This window comes from Hemicordylus capensis, chromosome 1 (assembly GCF_027244095.1).
Source record: "Hemicordylus capensis ecotype Gifberg chromosome 1, rHemCap1.1.pri, whole genome shotgun sequence".
NCBI classification, from domain to species: domain Eukaryota; kingdom Metazoa; phylum Chordata; class Lepidosauria; order Squamata; family Cordylidae; genus Hemicordylus; species Hemicordylus capensis.
In genome coordinates this window covers 251,393,180-251,406,025 of record NC_069657.1, presented here as the reverse complement: position 1 = coordinate 251,406,025, position 12,846 = coordinate 251,393,180, and the positions used below count along the sequence as shown (strand labels likewise).

General features: G+C 42.2%; 1 protein-coding gene and 1 long non-coding RNA gene across 10 annotated transcripts in view; one reads left to right on the top strand and one right to left on the bottom strand.

Annotated features, from left to right (window-relative positions):
* The window catches only part of WDPCP (WD repeat containing planar cell polarity effector), a 350,788-nt gene that overhangs the window by 29,149 nt on the left and 308,793 nt on the right, over nt 1-12,846 (top strand). Inside the window, exon 2 of one of the 9 annotated variants that reach the window (XM_053284355.1) lies at nt 10,234-10,296. The exons of 6 other annotated variants lie outside the window; for them this stretch is intronic. The gene's annotated coding sequence lies outside the window, so the exon portion shown is untranslated. Of the gene's footprint in view, nt 1-10,233; nt 10,297-10,401; nt 10,425-12,846 lie in introns of those variants that run through there. 2 more of the 9 variants (XM_053284356.1, XM_053284350.1) reach the window with 2 other exon arrangements.
* On the bottom strand, nt 4,809-5,489 carry LOC128339862 (uncharacterized). Its single transcript, XR_008313279.1, has 2 exons — nt 5,136-5,489; nt 4,809-5,019 (listed from the first exon to the last, which is right to left on the bottom strand). It is a non-coding gene; the product is annotated as an uncharacterized LOC128339862 (long non-coding RNA).

Below are 12,846 nucleotides of genomic sequence, written 5' to 3'. Positions count from 1 at the left end.
AAAACTCGTATACTGTTTTGAGCCATAATGCATGTCATGCTTTGAGAATCTTAAGCATTACTTACTACTTGAAGTCAATGATTCTCGTGTCTGAATGAATATGACTAGGGTTGAACATAGAGAAATAATGGTTTTGCCATAAAATATTTGGGACATAGTAGCAGCTTTCAAAAGTCCAGAAAACTGTCATGAAAAGATGGAAACTCATTTCTGGACACACTGAGCAAAGTAATATAATTTCTGGTTGCTGCAGATACAACCAAAAGGAAATATTCTAACTGTAAGAACTGCTAGACAACTGAACTAGTTTTTTTCCTTGAAGGTAGCATTAGAAAGTATATTTATGCATTTGTGGAGGATGGTTTAATCCAAGGGAATCTAGATATTTCAGGATCAAATGATTAATGAAAATTCTTTACTATAATTCATCATAGAAATGAGACAATCTATCGATGAACATTAATTACATCACAAATAATGACCTACCCAGGCAACAAAGAGACTTGGGGGGGAAATGGTGGGAAGAGGAGTTGTCTCACTCACCATAATCACAGACATTAACCATACCAACTGGTGTTCATGGCATGCATGCAACCATAATTTGATAGAATAGTTAATATTAGCTGGGCCGGGTGCAGAGCATCTGCGCCTCTAGTTCTCCCCCCACTGCTGCCGTTTTCTCCCCGCCCACCCACCACCACCGTCGCTTTCTTTGCCTGCCCGCCACCGTTTTCCTTCCCCCCACCTGCATGCTGCCACCGTTTCCTTCCTCCTCACCGCCCACACACCGTCGCTTTCTTCTTCCTTCTCCTCCACACCTGCATGCCACCGCTGTCTTCTTCCTCCCCACCGCCTGCTGTCACCGTTTCTTTCCTCCCCCACCGCATGCCACCGCCGTTTTCTTCCTCCCGCCCGCAAGCCTGTCCGGCGCCACCGCTTTCCTCTTCCCCTGCCAGCAGCTTGCTTATGAACTCTTGCGAGAGCTGCCACACATGGGATTAGCGAAGGGTACGCCTAAGAAAAATAGATCTATAGATTACTTGCTGGGTACTAAAAAGTGCTCCCAGCAGCATATTACAGCCCAAGTGCTAGAAAAATAGTAGCCACTGTGATGCACAGAGTTCTGGACATGTTGCACACTGTGTCGAGACTGCTGCAGACTCTTAAGGCAGCCCTGACCATCTTGAGAAAGTGCAGTTGGGCAAGCAGCAGCACTGCCACATTGTCTCCCATTGTTGTGGATGGAGAAATGGCAGTAGTGCTGCTTGTGCAACAGTGTGTTCTCTACAGCATCGGGGCTGCTTTACGCATCCAGAGTAGCCCCAACATGGTGTGTAGCATCTCTAGAACTCTGCACGTATTGTAGGCCTCTGGGAATAGTTCTCCTTTCTTTAAAAGAGAGCGTCAGAGTTTCCACTATACCAGAGCCCGAATAAGGCTCTGTGGGGTCTGGGGCACTTACGATCGGGCAGGCCCTTAGCATCACAAGCTCTCTCAGGAAGTAAGCGAGCAAGAAGAGTGTGCATGCAAAGCCACAAGTGGGTAGCCAACAATAATAAAATCTACAATTATAATAATAAGGTCTGAGTGGACTGTTTCATGTGAAATATGCAGTCTGAGATTAGTTGGCTTGTACTCCTCTCAAAGGTTCTTTTCATTCTTGGCAGTGGACGGGGATGAGCGACTAATGATCAAGTCACCCATGACCTATTTTGGCCCAGCCTAAAGAGTCTTAATGCTTGTGCAGATTCAACGAATAGGAAGCTTCACAACGTGCTGTGGACAGCCTGATATTCCAGTTGCAGTTCATACTATGTATTATGTACATAGCACTACGTAACTCCCATGTTAATTAGGAATCTTCCATTATTTCTTTCTGCTGATTTTTAAAGTTTGTCGTTTTGCACACCTGTCCCAAGCAGGTTGACACCACATAAATTTAATTTCCATTGGTTTCAATATGGTTTATTTTCAAGTAAATTTCCTCTAAATTGTAGCTTCAATTGCAGAGCAAAATGAATGCTTTAAAAAAAGGAGAAACTTTGAACAGAATTCTGATCCTGTACTCTTCACACAAGCCACCTAATGGCACATCAGGGAAATGACTTGACTCGCAAGCCAGAGGTTGCCGGTTCGAATCCCCGCTGGTATGTTTCCCAGACTATGTGAAACTCCTATATTGGGCAGCAGCAATATAGGAAGATGCTGAAAGGCATATCTCATCGCCAGGAGTTGATACCGATTTGATGGCACACTTTAGTTTTATTCTTCACACATGCAATATTCCCAATGACCTCAACAAAAAGTACTCCTGAGAATGCACAAATAGGAAAAGTATTTTAAAATTGCTCTATAGTTTTCTGTTCTGTTTAGAAGTATTTTATACTATTAACTATGTCTAATACTAGAAATTTTAAAAACTGGTTCCGCATTAATTTACCTTGAGAAGTCTGAGAACAGGCAGCTTTAGAGGGGAGAATGAATAAGTTATATTCACTAACACCTTTGGGATGTAACATTATCTAAAGCTTTTATTGCACTGGTCATGTAATGAACCTGTAATTAGCATATTAAAAATACATGAACAGATCATTTGTTCTGTTCAGGCTTTATATAAGATAAAACATTTATTTTTAATATATCAAATAAGACACAGTAATAATCTGTAAAAACATTTTATGCAAATAATTAGCATAAGAAATAAAAAGGACTGTGAAAAGAAAAATAAGTAGCTTCTAAATCCTGTGCCAGAAAGACATAAAAATAAGGTTTGAGATCTGAACCTGAAACTCACTACACAGTCATGTAAGTGCTTAGGGTGCAGTATACCAGATGCTGTGCATCAGTACAATAAAGCATGATATTGTACCAGCAGTGCAGGTAATATCAAGCTGTTACATTTATCAATAATTGTATGATTTTTTAAAATAAGAAAATAAGTTCACAGCGCCATTGTAGGTAGTGCACTATGAGGCTGTCCACATGAGCAATCCTACCTGGGTTTGCAGCCTACCAGGGTAGGGCAGTTCATGTAAAGGGCCGGGATTGCGGCCCATCCTGGCGCTGCTCCGCCAAATAGCCCAGGGTTTTTACCAGAGCTTTTACCCGGGTAGACCGGCACAAGCATGCCCTTCCCCTGGGTCCCCGTTCATGTGCCTGCTCGAGCTGCAGACAGCCTGAGCAGACATAGAGCCAGGTGCCTGGAGCGCCTGGCTGAGGGGGAATCCCTGAATGCACCGCGCTCCTCATGCAGTGCATTTAGGGATACCTCTAACCCCCTTGCTAACTGGGCAAAGAGGCACCTTTTAAACGTGGTGATTTTCTTTATTGAGCAGGGGGAGAGTAACTGGCCCTATCCACCCCCAGTACAGTACTTCCAGTGACTGTTGCTGGTGTCTGTCTTATGTTTCTTTTTAGATTGTGAGCCATTTAGGGACAGGGAGCCATCTTATTTATTATTTCTCTCCATAAAACCGCTTTGGAAACTTTTGTTGAAAAGCGGTATATAAATATTTGTTGTCAGGGTTCCTTATCACATTGAAAGCATGCGTGTTCAGCTGAGTGCTTTCTGACTCTTTTTTACAAGGGGTAAAAGTTGACATCTTTTGAGGTTTGATTATACAAGCATGGTTGGATTTGGCAATCAGCACATGTCATATAAGAGGTAAGCTATGGTTTATATATTTTTCCACAGATTTTGTTGCCACATTTGTGAAAGTACCCATTTTGACTGTGAATGAGTAGGTGATATTTGTGAAGTGTGATGGTAGTTTTAACAAAACTCGTACTGTTGTCTTTTCAGATATTAGATGAACCATATAAGTCTGGATGTATACAGAGGCGTAACTATAGGGGGGCAGGGGGGGCACATGCCCCGGGCGCCATCTTTTCTGGTCACGTGGGGGGCGCCGCCATGACCAAATTTTTTTAATTTTTTTTAATTTTTTGTTAATACAAATGTTTCCTGCTCAGTGCAGCAGCGCTGCAGCAGTCAAGGGAGCGCGTCGGTGCCCCCTTCCCCACGAGCCGTCCCTTCCGTGCCGCCTGCGCCCTCCCCATTGCTTTGCTGGCGCCTGGCGGCCAGTCAGTGGCCTGGCTTGGCGGCGGCGGTGGGCGCTTGTTAGGAAAAACCTAAGTATAATGTAGTATGTTGGGGGGCAGGGGGCGCGGTGGGGGGGCGCCATTTCAGTTCTTGCCCCGGGCGCCGTTTTCCCTAGTTACGCCTCTGGATGTATATCCCACCAAACCCCAAAGATTAAAGTGATTAGATCCTTAATTTCATGTTTACAAAAAGGGCCAGAGAAAAAAATGTCTAATAAGTATATAGTGTGATTTCTCACAGGAGGGATGGTACTAAGAGTCCTTGTTCCCTGCCACACTCCCACCAAAATGACCAACATCATGTGCAGTTTGTTCTAACACTCTGCAACACTTGATTCTGCACTTGATTTTCATCTTTTCAAAATGATAGGAGACAAAATTCAAATATGAAAAATAGGCTCAAAATTCCTTTCATATTCTTTGCATGTTCTTTCCTCTTCTGTACCATTTCCTATTGTATTTTTCCTGCTTTTGTACCATTTCCTAATATATTGTGATTTTATTATCTCATCTCTGCCTTCAATAATTTCCAAATTAGTCTGCATTTCAGAATGCAATCAACTCAGACTGTTTCCCACTGCTTCAGACTATGGCATACCCCTTCCTTATATCTCTGCCCTGACTGCCAGTTTCTTCTCCATAATTACATTAGTGAAACAAGACATTATCTTGTTCCCCCATAGCTACATTATCAATGAAACAAGACATAAATGTCAAGGTTTTTATTGACAGGTGGCACATTTCAAATGGTCTGAACCTCTGTGTTTCTGAGGAAAGTCATCCTGGATGTTCTGTTGAGAAGGTTTGTTTTGTTTTTCTGTTTGGCAGATGCTCTAGAGGCCGACAAAGCTGGGGATGAGGGGAGCCTTTAATCTTTCTTTCCTCTCCTCCCTCTTCTCCTGTGACCATGTTTACGACCTAGAAAAGATAAGAAAACACACATGGTTACTTCTCATGCCTGAGTCCTATTAGGAACAAGCCATCATATAGGACATGTAAGATTATTTCCAAAAGATGGATAATAAAACCTTTACCTTTTCCCTTTTTGCCACGGTGGCGCCTTCCCTTCTTTTTCCCACCCTTTCCTCCATGTCGCCTCCTGCGACGGCGGCGACTGAGGCTCCGGCTCCGGCTGCGTCTGAATCTTGCCATAGGAGATGGTGCTTTTCTCTCCAAGCTCTGTGCAGCTGGAGCACCACCTGTTCTTGAGACGATGGCCTTGTCAGAGCTTAAGGCCTGGAGCTGGCAGTGCTGCCCCTTTTAAAGGCTGGTGTGAAACCTGACAATGGCTCATGATGCGTTCCTGGATTGTGATGAAATGCAGTGGTCTCTCTCTATGACAAGCCAGTCCTCCTGTCCACTGTAATGGGCCATATATGGCAAATTACTCTAGCAGCGCAGTTGTATCGCACTGTAATAAATCAGAACATTCAACATGTTCTTATGTAGATATTACTTTAAAATTAAAATGGAACAAATATTTCTTAAACAATTATATTCAGGAAAGGATTTTACATTTAGCTTTGTGAGAGTTGATAAAATGTATTCTATTTATTTATTTTCTTTTTCCTTTCATTATGTTATTTTAATTTTATATCCTATGCATTTTTATTTTCTTCTTTCTCAATTTTTTTAGTTAAATATGGTGGTTTACATCTTGCTCAGGGAGCTTCCCATCCAAACGGGAGACATGCGCTCTGCTTTTGAACCTACCAAGAGCAGCCTCTTCATGCATTTTCCAATGGCTCCATGTTTCTGAAGCTCTGCGTCATCACAGCTGTGATTTATTCACATTGGGAATGAAGCAGTCAGTGTGTATCCTTCTTGGATGGGTGGCTCACCGTGCAATATGTATGCTGGTATCTGTTTTCAGTTAAATAATACATGGCTATAACTACCCTCATGTGCCTCTTTTAGGTAAGGGCTTGGTTTCATCATTACCATCTAGAGTTGATTTTATTTAAATTTCACGTTTTAAATCATAGCTTAAATTGCTTCACAGAAGGACTCTATTGTAATGATTTAAATAACTAGTATGGAATTTTCTATATAATCATCATTTTCTAGTAAAATACATTCTTGTTGTCTAATATAACCTTCATACATATTCAGAGATAGATGTAGGTTCCATTTTTAGATGATAGGTGCATACAATAATAGGTACACACCTCATAATGCTGTTTCATTTGGGCAACCAGGCCTTGCATTTCTTTGTTGCACTGTTTGCATTTTGCACACATGCCTGCCTTACCCACAGGTACAGGAACAGGAACTTCATTGTAATATTCCCAAATGGGTTCTTTTTTATGGCCTGCTACCATGATAGGTATTTCCCTTCTACACTGGAGGATATACTCAGAAAAAGGTTGCTCAGGATTGTATGAATATGTTATGTTCTCTTTTTTTCTGACATTCTTTTCCCCAGCCCTGTCCCTTGCATTTATATCCAGACTCCGCCTCCTTTCTCAGATCTACTCCATCCCCTCATAATCTATTCATTTATTGACCTTCTTTGTCTTTGTATTTTTAGAGATGGGGGACAAGGGCTTGAGAGAGAGAGAGAGAGAGAGTGTGTGTGTGTGTGTGTTGCATGTATATCGCCTGCAGAATAGGATTGATCAGGTCTGTTATCTCTCATCCCCATATACTGCTGTTAACATAATTAGAAATTATGATTAATATTCATCATAATATCTTTGACCTAGGCTCTTTTTAAGGAATTTTTTTCATACAATTTGAATTTTAAAAATCCAATGTAAATTTAAAGAAAATCCTATTCTTTAATGTTTTTTGTATCACCCATTTTTATCAACCCTGTTACAATCCCAACAAGCTCACTGTAATTGTTTACATTTTGGTCTACAAATCAACACTGTTTCAGAGGTTATTTCCACCTACTTCTCTTTTTTGAGCAACCAAGAGTACAATCCACGCAGAACTAAGAAAACCTAGTGGCTGACATCTAGACTAACAATGCACAAATAAATTGAAAAGTTTATTCTGCAACTGTATGAAGTTCATTGTGCAATGACATTTTGGAAATATAATTGCTTCTTTTTCTTTCATAAGACACTTTTTTTTTTTAGTCAGGCTTTTAGTAATCTCTGAATGTTTTAAATTGTTTTAACAGTTTGTTTTGTTTTCTTTATTTCTGTGAACCACCTAGAGCAGGGCGTCTCAATTTTGGCCTTCCTGCAGATGTTGGCCTACAACTCCCATAATCCCTACCCATGGGCCATTGTGGCTGCTCTGGATTATGGGAGTTGTGGTCCAAAAACAGCTGGAGGGCCGTTGAGCAGGCCTGGCCCAGAGCCTTTGGAGTCAGGAGATATATAAATAAAATAAAATAAATACAATAATGAATTTCCCCCCCAGTTTTGATTATTAACCTAATAGATCTAGAATTTCACATTCAGTTTTTTTCGTTAGCTCTGTTACATTCCTCCTTTTTCCACCTGCTGAGATAAAAGAAATGCCATTATCCTGGAGGAGAGAGATTTTTGCAGCTTTCTGCATACTGTTTGGTTTACTTTTTTCCTTCCAAATTCTGCCACTATTATCTTTCTCTAAAATGTACTGTGAACAATTTTTATCATTCTAGTGACTTTGATATTGATTCTTCCAAGCTATGTTTGTCACCTCCAGCCTCAGAGGCAAGATGCCTCTAAATACTAGTTGCAGGGGAGCAGCGGCAAGAGAGAGGGTGTGCCCTCAGCCCTTGCCTGTGGGCTTCTCAGAGGCATTTGGTGGGCCACTGTGTGAAACAGAATGGTGGACTAGATAGGCCTTGGGCCTGATCCCGCAGGACTATTCTTATGTTCTTATGTCTGAGTAAGCACCAGGGGCGTAGCAAGGTTGGAGTGTGCCCAGAAACAAGATTTTAAAATGCCACCCCCCCTCACTGAAGCTCAGCTCATGAAGTAAAGAAATCTTAAATGAGGCTGAATAGTGGTAACAAAAAGCATAGTAAAATTTGTATATAACACCTATGTGCCACAATAGAACATCATCCTACATTATTTTTAATAAGGTTTTGTAAATTGTGGACAATGCAAGTCATTTAATGTTACTAGAGAAGGACATGCTGTTCTGGTAGCTCCAGGTCTTAACACATCAATTTCGGAGGATGAATACAACTGAAGGAAGGCTGGACGGGTGCTCGGCTGGGGGAGTTAGTCATGTGACTTGCCTCTGGGGCATTGGGCAACCAGACAACTGTCTCCCCTTGCCCTATTAGAGTTACGCCCCTGGTAAGCACTATTTTGGTATTAAAAGTGTCACTGGAAGAAAGATTGAACCTTTTTGTTCCGAGGCCAACAGGCACAAAATTAGGAGGAGGGAGATGAGCAGTTTTTTCTCTTTAAAAGTTGGCAAGTATGAAAGGAGGCTTCTTTTTTAACCTAGTAACCTCTACAATAGCCTTACAGAAGGAATCAATTTTTACTGGTTAATTTATTTTTATAGTTAAAACAGTCTTGAGACAGATTTGGAGAGATATCTGTGAAATATATTTTAGCTGACAGTTCGAAGACTGACTGCATCATTGGTAAAGTGAGGGATGAAAGGAGTTAGTCAGAAGTCATTACACTGAATTACACTTTTTGTCTGACAGTTATGATGGTATGTTAATAAAAGCTCAGATATGTAGGATGCCTGGGGATATGAACTTGTTTTAATATATTTTTCTCTGAGGAGGCAACATGGCAAACACTTATTTTTCTCCATAGTCAAATCTACTATAGTATAAAACTTATTTCACAATGCATTATGAAAATCTGCAGGAGTCCCAGTAGTGTACCATCTAAGAAAATAGACAGTATCTAGGATGAAAGGTTCATATAATGATTGCTGGTAACTGTTCATGTCAATGTGCAGGTAAAAGCAGCCTTTGAAGAAGTATAGGACTGGGTGTTTGTCCTATCAATAATTATTTGGGTATCTGATTGGTTAAGTACTGTATTGGCCAAGTATTTAATTGCTTGATCAGCAATTGGTTTTCTAGAACAAGGGAGTTGGAATGAAAGGTTAGGCCTTTCTCATCTTCCAGAACAGCCTACTAGCAATTCCATTACCACTAGTGCAAATCCCTCCATCCCTTTCACTAAGCTCTGCATTGACAACTTTGAGGGTGAAATGGAACCCCTCAGAAGGCTAGATTTGACCAAGGAGCTGCCAGTTGTTGATTTCTAATTTGACTCCATCCTACAGTGAAAAAGCTAGGCTGCCACTTTTACAAGGTGCTTCACCAGCTATTTATTGTTATTGTTGTCCACTATTTGACCACAATCAATCAGCTGATAATCATTTGACAGATCAATTAATTGGCACCCCGACACTAGAAGAAATGTATGAAGATCATTGCCACAGTATGAAAGTGTTCGAAGAATGTTGGGCTTACCAAAAAAAACACACCACACATATCAAAGTGTGCAATCTATTCATTCAAGAATTTGTTTACTAGCCCTTCTCAGAGCGTACAAATTAAATTTTTGTATTAGATCTCTCGATGCTCTGAATTTGGCACTTTGACGTGAAACCAGAGTTCTGGGAATTGATACTATTCTGATTTAGAAATGGGACATACTGTATGTTGCGTGGGGTATCTTGCTTCCTTTCTCCCTCGTGAACTGTACTGTCTTAAATTTACCTGGCCTGCCATGTAGATTATTAAGGAATCAAAGTGATGCATGCAAAAGTGCCAAAGAGCCTGTGGTGACTAGATGTGTTGAACCAGAACTTTGAAGAAAGTAGATGTGCCACATACTTTGCATCTGTAATCCTTAGACTGTTCATTTTATGTTGACAAAAATATGTGCTTCCTTACGTTGCTTATACGATACTGGGTGTGCCACGAGCGTTCCTACCATCTTGCTTGTAAAGGGGCATGATTCAAATAGTGTGCAAGATTCATTCAGGCATCGCCTCTTTAGAGTGCAGCGTTTAAAAGTGACCCTTGTGGCTGTAGGACATAGCGACCAACTAAAGAATCCAAGAAGCAGGAGGAGAGGGGAACTTACTGTAAAATTAACACACAATTCAAAGAGAGAAATATATATGGGAAAGGAGAGACAGAGAGAATAAATGATAACTAAATGCAAGGGAGTTGAAAACGATTGTGGTTCATGCTGTCAGGCAAAGCTGGAAGAAAGAACCGAAGATGCCGCTGTGGCAGTCAGCAAAAGACTGAGGAGAGAGGTAGGATCAGCCACTCTTTCCCGCCCTTTTTTCCTTTTATGGTAAAGCTCTGGAAGGATCCAGATCATGGCTCTGTGCAAGCAGCATGTGAATTCACAGAAAACCACTCCCAGGAACTACAGTTACAGGTAAGAAACCTGCCTTTTAACTCTTACATGAAAAGGAAATCTTAATAGGAAATGTGGCAACTGGATCACAGACAAAGCTGCTTGAGAATCTACCATTTCCCAGCATTTATATGTGCTGTGTATCTCTATATATATTTGTATCTATACATTTCTTCTATGAAAACAGCATGTGTGAATTGACCTGGTCCCCTACCCAACAGAAACCTAATTATAGCTTTTAACTCACAGAGTGACTGAAGTGCGTTATGTTGGAGAAAATAATTTCTAACACAGAATGAAATCTAGAATATACCTAGTTAGGGGATTAGGCTTTTATTTTATTAAGTGATGGAATTTTTGCATATTCTGAAGTTATTTTTGCAGAATGAAATTGTAGTATTTTGACATGATTAACACTTAATATTTTTCTAGATATAAACAAATTATACTTGACATTTTCAAGAGTAGGCCCTAGCTGTTGTCAAAGGAAGACATGATTAATACAGTTTAGTGAATGCACAGGTGACAGTGTTGAAGGGGGAAGAAAAAAACATGAAATATATTTGCAGCAGCCATACTTTAACAGAGTGAAGCTATTCTCATGGGCAGCGAAAACTGGGCTCGTGAAGCCCAGCCCAGTTTTTGCTGTGCATGAGAACCGCTGGGAGTCACGCGGCCCCAGCAGCGGTACAGCAGTGAGTCCTCTTAAGTAGCCTGCTGCTTAACCCGGGTTCTGGGTGCGAGTGGCTGAGGAAGCCGCTGCTCCTCTGGACGGGCAATCTGCCTACCTAGAGACTTCTCTGTGATCGTCTGCAGGGAGGTAAGTGCTTTCAGGCTTCCTCCTCGCAAAAGAGGATAGACTTTCTCACTGATCGTGAGAAGGGCTTCAGTATCTCTTTTTATTGCTGAGCTATCTGGTTTGTGCTGGCCTTGCATCTCTAGTTGGGGTAGAGGTTCCTGTTGGGTGTTTGTGTGTAGAGTCTGTAAGGGTAAGAAGAAAGGGTTAGTAAAGTGTTCTTTCCGTATTTGTTTTGGGGGCAAAAGGCTGTCTTTGTGTAACATGCATTTTCTTTATAGTTGCCATAATCAAAATTCTCACTTGTGTGCTCTAAGTGTGCTCAACATGAGGCCAAAGAGATATAGCCCAGTGCCATGCACCATACCATCTAAGTTATATATTCCCTGCTAGGGGGTTATATACTGGGGTAAGTGTGTTATGATTGATTGCAGAATTAGTATGAATCCTGTACTCTGTTGTAACAGAGTGTGGAGTGGATGAAGCAGGAAGTGGAAGAGGGCAGTGATACTTTTGCTCTCCATTGATTTCATTGTTTCCTTTTAACTTCTGATGTTTTTAAATCTCTGAAGTTGATGAAACATTGGCCACATTTGCATGTAACATGAAACTGGAGTTGAAGAGGCCTCTGGTTACAGTTTGTGTACTCCCGAATGTAGGCAACTGCAGTTCTAACTGAAAATGGACCCGCGGTTTCCTTCCCCAGACTCCAGTGTCTGCCTTCAGTTTGTAGTGAGTTTCACTGCCTGGACCTTCAGTTTAGCAATGCCAGTGTTACATCCGAACGGGGCACCGCAATCTGGTTGTTCCACAACCAGAATTGAAGGAGGAAGCTCCTTCCTCGCTTGGGCTGCTATTGGCTGCTGGGCTGCACTTCAGTCAAGAAGGAAGTCCAGGCAGCCAGCTCCCCCTCCTCTCTGCAGAAAGAGAGCTCTCCATTAGGGATGTGCATGAAACCACGGACGTGTGGTCCAGCACTGGGGGGAGTGTGGCTTTAAGGGTGGGGGGGTAGTACTGCCCCCCCTGCTCTTCCCCCTCTGGCACTGGACTTTGCTCAAACGTTTTTGGGGCAACAGAGTTCCTTCCTGCCGCCCCTGCCCCGTCGTTGTCTGCAGAGTTTGCAAGCAGTAGAAGCTGGCACCACGCATGCGCCTGTTGTGGTGCGTGCGCGCCTGTTGCCACCACTGGTGCGCGCACGCCGCATACGTGGTGCCAGCTTCTACTGCTTGCAAACTCTGCAGACAACGACGGGGGCAGGGGTGGCAGGAAGGAACTTTGCCGCCCTAAAAACGTTTTAGCAAAGTCCAGCGCCGGAAGGGGAAGAGCGGCGGGGTGTGTGTGTAAGTACTACCCCCCCGCCCTTAAAGCCACACTCCACCCCCCCCGGGCCACCAGACCGGCCAAATTCCGGACCAGTCCGGAGGCCTCTTGCATGGCCCCGGACCGGTCCGTGCACACCCCTACTCTCTATTACATCCAAATTCATACAGGAGAGTGAGGAAGGCAGAACCGCAGGTCCATTGGACCCATGGTTCTGCACTGCTTCAATATTGCATTTCTTCCTGCTCAGCATACTATTCATGCATGGGTATAACAGTTCATCGTGTAGGCCCATTTCATGTCAATTTCCAAATTGTATTTGGGATA